We start from the raw sequence: 6,000 nt of genomic DNA, 5'->3' as shown, positions 1-6,000 counted from the left end.
TTAAGTGAGGACTACCTGTAATTGATAAAGGACATTAGTGACTTGTATCCTGATTTTCTGTACATTTTCACAATATTCTAGGGAACAAGAATGGTACATATATATTTAAAATGTAACATCTGTTAATCTGGTTTTATGCAGATCAACGTTACAGTATATACTGTATCTTTACATAACCAAATAAAGCCATAATTCAAGGAGTTAAAAAAAGGAAGTACCATAACAGAAGATCAAGATATTTCTAGGCTAACCAAATACTATGTTCATCATTGTGTTCTGCTAGTGCTCCGTTGCAAATAGTGAAGAATTCTTTGCCTAGGCAGGAATGCATACTTACCCCAATTTCAGTATGTCTGTTCATGTATATTTTTGAAGCAGTGCTTCAAAAACATTTGTTTAATGTTCTGACATCAGTATCAGATGCTGAAAATACCAGATATGTATTATTAGCAGAATAATAATAAAATTATAAGCAGATCCCCATATGTAGAATGAACACATTTTTATGTCAGTTCTGCTGCATGCTTCTCTTTTTAAAAGTAGCCAGTATCACTTGCCCTTTTAAATAAAGCCATATGTTTATTATTTTTATTAGAAGTATGGAGGTCATTGTTAATATTTATTCTAGGATAGGCCTCTTTTGATTTGGGGGGAGATTAGCACCTTGTAATGCTGCAATTATAGGGCAGCTGTGAGGCTTTTATTGCAAATCTAAGGAAATTACCTGTCCACAGATAACTAGTATGAGCTTCCATTCAAAACAGTAACATCAATGGATGTTATTTCACTGATGTGTCCTTGAATGACTGGGTATATTATAGCTGCCAAAAGATAAGGAAAGAAAAAGATTTGAGTCCTTGACATTTTATTACAATCATTTCCAGAATTATCAAAATCTATCAAGAGTTATTAGCAAGTAAAAATTATAAGGTTGGATTCCTGGGTTGTGATGAGTGGAAGGGCTGGCACATTATTCTCCAAGGATGTCCATAGGATGTTCGCATGAAAACAAGTGGAGCTTTGATCACAATATTGTGGCCATCTTAATTTTTTTTTGTCATACCCTGTGGACATCCCTGTTACTGTATTCTCCTATTAGAATCCCTTGTTGTTGATTTGCTCTCCACTCTTGCAACTGACACAGAATGTCAGGGATTGGATTTTGCAAGAAACAATACAATATTGGGTAAAGGAAGTTATTTGTTACTATAAGAAATGATTGATATTTCCAAAATGTTGTCCCAACAGCAGTTAGAAGAATAAGTAGCCTGGGACTAACCTCACATCAAATACTATGTAAAAAGTTTCTAGAGGCAGTGAATCCAGAAAAACTACAAAGATACGATCTGAGGAACTAGGAGAATCTGAACCAAACATTGTATGAGTTTTCTGGCTGATCTTGCTTGTTACAAGAACCTTCAAGTATCTTCACCTTCTCTGATTTTAACTTCCAATGGCTTACCAACCTTAGTAATATCCACTTTCCTACTATGGTCAGAAGCCTGGAAGCTAATAACACATCTAAATTAGATTAAACTGAGGGGAACAACTAAGCAGCATTGGCATCTTGAGAGCACACAATGTCATATGAACTTACATTCTTGAAAGCCTTTGGAAAATAATGACTCACCATCCACTGAAATTTTTTGGGATCTTTCTACCATGTGAATGATCAGAACCTATACAGTCCTATTCATTGTGATGCATCCAGATAGACATATTATTGACAGTAATTTATATATTTATTATTTTTATATCACAACCTTCTTCCAAAAAGCTCTTGGCAGCTCTATTTTATCTTTATAACAGTTCTGTGAACTAGGTTAGACTGAAAGAAGGCAATGACTGGTCCAGATCACCTTCAATGTCATAATTAAGCAGAGATTATCCCTAGTACTTGTCCAATACTTTAATCATTTTAACAGCTATGATATATGAGAAAAAATACCTGTAACTGCATACACATACTTAGCATAATAAATGAATAAGGGCATCCCCACATGGGGATTTTATTTAGGTCTCAGTGCACTAATTTTGTGGGCATCATTACTGCAAAACAAGATAGATCACCAGCCTATCCACACAGCAGAGACAGAGAATTACATGCTGTATAACTGGTGGCATAGTTAGGCAAAAAAATAAATAAATCCAGATCTCCCTGCCCTGCAGCTGAATCATAATGCAAATGTACCAAACTACTGTAGATGATGGAAAAAAAACATGTCCATGCCTCTGCATGTGTACAAAGAGAAATTTATAACATATTTGGACAATAAATGGTATGGTATCTAAGTCTGGTATATTAATCAGCAGACCAGCTCAAGAAATAAATCAAGAAGGTATATTAGATGGAAGCAGAGAGATCCTCAAGGGCCTATCAGCCCTACTGGGGGAATAAGATTAATGCTCAATTTCAATTCACCTCAAAGGAAGATTGTTCATCAAATAAAGGGTTGGACCATTGCCCCCTCCATGGGCTCCTTAGCATTCAAGATTTCCATTCACTCTGAGAGATCTAGGGTTAATACCCCTGTAATTTGACAGGCATTAACTGGGGCCTTGCACAGGCTTTAGATGTGAAAACAATCAGCCATGCACTGAGGGCATTACTCCCCCAGCCTATAGAGTATGGAGAAATTCCTGCCATTCCTCAGCGGGTGAGGGGACTCAGACAGGATGACCTCTTTTCGTTCAGCTCCAGCTCTGCTCAACCAAGGAATAACTTCCAGACTATTTCTGAGTTCCCTTTATGAAATGCATTGTAGTGTTCTGAGAAGAGAGATTCTGGAGTGCTAGCAGAGTACTGAATCATGTTTTTTTTTCTTCCAAAAGAAAACTGTATAGCATATACAGGAGAAAGAGGGAGAAACAAGAACAAATGAAAGGGGTGAAACCAGACTTTCAGTTATTCACTTAGCACTTATTTTGATGCCATTATGCTTTTGTGCAGTTGCAATGAGACTTGTACAAAAGCCAGTTAGATCAATAGGAAACCTTGTTGCATATACATGTTCAGATTTTTGTTTTTGACATGATGGTGTCTAAAATAAAATTTCTGTTTTCTGAATCAAAGAAATGGGAGCACTGATAAGAGGTTTAAGGAACACTGAACCAGCTTCCCCAGATGTATTGGATTACCGGCCAAGCTGACTAAGGATGATGAACACTGTAGTCCAGAATCATATCAGGACAGGGAGAGGTGTTTTAGGTTACTTCGCTATATGTGGAAGCCAGGTTATGTCCTACTTTCAGCATTCTTGGCAGATTAGCCATATAATGAAAACTGTAATCTACGGTCAAGGCAAAGTATAGTATGTCATAAGCAAATGGTAGGAATGTACCTTTTTAGGTGCAGTCTAAATTTGGTAGGATTACTAAAGCAAAGAATCTAGACCACATTATACCTTGTGTTCTGGAAATCCCTTAAAACATGGTTAAAACAGGCCTGGTAACAGAGAGCCAGTGCGCTGGTTGCATCATGTGTAATATCTTGATGTATTTCTCTCTCATGATCTTTATATTTCTTCATATTTATGTTTCATTGTTTTAATCTGGTTTTGTAAAATGTTTTATTGTTGGTTTTATTATATGCTGCCCAGAGTTGCTTCATGTGAGATGGGAGGCCATATAAATTCGATAAATAAATAAATACCGAATGGGCCATCAGTTGTTAGGGGAACAATTTCTGGAGTGCAGATGATTTTTCTGTGGACAAACCTTTGCATTTTAGACAGATTTTTGATATTATTTGATACAGGAAACTGTACAGATAAAAAATGCTGCCATCTACTGGTGTTAAAACAAGCATCCTAAAGTTTCTTCTAAAGTCTGATGCACATTACATTCATCAGAATACAAATGGCTCTAAAATTGGACTCCTTCTGGACAGGGACTCACTAATGGTTTACACATTGTTTTTCTTGGGGCCAGTAGAAATATACAGCTCGCTGTCATATACATACTATGATTTCATAACATAAATATATTTGCATTAATTTCTCTCAGCCCAGCTCACCTCACAGGGTTGTTGTTGTAGGGAATATTGGAGGAGGAAGGCGTATTAGGTGTGTTTGCCACCTTGAGTTATTTATAAAAATAATAAAGGTGGGATTTTTAAAAAATCTAAAAATAAAGGTTACTACAACTTTTCTACAGTGCTCTTCAAACATCTTTGCTTTATGCTAATATTATTTAATACAACAGCCAGCTTGCAAAAACAACATGGTCAGCAGGGTCTATGAGGGGGCAACGTGCTGTGGGAATACCACAATGGAGTCAATTGACCCAATAAACCAACATCCATGAGATTAAATTTAACTCATTATACCAGTTTAAATTAACTCCATTTCCAGTCATTTGTGCTGTGAAAACATGTAAGCGCAGTCAGCTGGCCTGTTTGCACATCTTGTCTTCCAAGAAAAAGAGCTAGAGAGAAAGAGCGGCTGACAAACCAAACCACTGCATTGCAGAATGAAGAACAGAGCATACAGAACAGGCCTGGTGACCTGGTAACTTTGCCTTGCTCATTGCTGCCTGCCAGACAAACTGTGGAAGGAACTAGTGGCATCATGAAGCACAGTCATACTGTTCTGATGCAGGGGTTTATGAGACAAGGCACTTTTTGAAGAAAGTAGGTATGGATTCTTTGTTCCCAAAAGGTAATTTTTAACCCAATTAATGTGACTCTGTGTTGCCAGAATCAGTGGTAAGGAAATTTGACATGGTAAGTGGCTGACCTGGCTACAATAACTCAGACATGCCTGATGGCAGCAAAGAACAATTATTTTCTTCCAGGCTACCTGAGGGACCGCCTCGCCCCCACGATTTCAGCCCGTCCCACCTGATCTCACAGAGAGGGCATGCTCCGGACCCCCTCGGTAAAAGAACTCCGATTAGCGGGGTCCAGAAGGCGGGCCTTCTCTGCTATAGCCCCCGCCCTTTGGAACATCTTGCCCCCGGAGGTGAGACAGGCCCCCTCACTCCAGGCCTTTTGGAGGGATTTGAAGACTTGGCTCTGCCATCTGGCCTGGGGCGGGGAGGGAGGATGTCAGAAATGGGGTTGGCTAGCCCCTTAGCAGCCTGGTGTGGCCTCTATCGGCCTCTTGGATCTTTTAATCTCTTTTTTATCTCTATAACTGTGGTTCTTTTATAACTTTTAATCATGTATTTATGATTTTAATTTGATGTAAGCCGCCCAGATTCCCCCATTGTGAGGAGATGGGCAGGGACAAGTCCATAAGAAAAAAAAAATTGTTTCTTTGCTGCCATCTAGTGGTTGGCTGGAGTATTGCAGCTCAGATATAGAAAACTAATAACTGGATTCAGCCCATTATGGAAACAGGCTTTGTTTGCACAGATAGATATATAAAATTATAATTAAAAGCAACGATAAATGGATTGATGTAGGTGCAAATGTTTTATGATTAGAACAATTCACTTTAAAGTGTTGTTGTTCTGAGCTTTTCATTACAAGCTTAAAGATCACCCAAATTAAATTTCCTTACAAGTTCACACTCAGTTGACAAAATAGCTAGGTGACTTAACTATTTCTGGCACAACGAATTTGGGATATCGATCTCCAAACAAATTTAAGTAAGGTGTTACAGCCCAATATTTATCATTTTCTTCCAAAAGGGTTCGTTCCAGCCTCCTATCTATCATTCATTATAATTTTGAAATTTTGTAAGGCCTTCACCTTAGCCAGGTTGGATGCTTTGCCCTCAGCAATCCTTTTTGGATATTTTAAGAGTACTCCTGTGCACCTTCAGTTATGCCCACATGGTGATGGCTCAATATAAACTCTAAGCCACATGCTACTATACTGTTCCTATATAAGGATTTTAGACAGACCCTTATATATCCAATCTTGAAGAAATTTCCAGGTAGGGAATGTGATTTCTATTTAATGTTATTTATTTCGGACAAGGAGTCAAAAATACCCTCCCAAGTTACCCAATTTTGTGCTGCTATCTGTAAGATATGCTGCACCATTACTTAGGT

Source organism: Python bivittatus, unplaced genomic scaffold, assembly GCF_059951505.1.
Source record: "Python bivittatus isolate LINGU-HERP-01145 unplaced genomic scaffold, Pbiv_v1 ctg000700_np1212, whole genome shotgun sequence".
NCBI lineage: Eukaryota > Metazoa > Chordata > Lepidosauria > Squamata > Pythonidae > Python > Python bivittatus.
The sequence above is the reverse complement of the archived record's forward strand: the minus strand, read 5'-3'. Positions refer to the sequence as shown.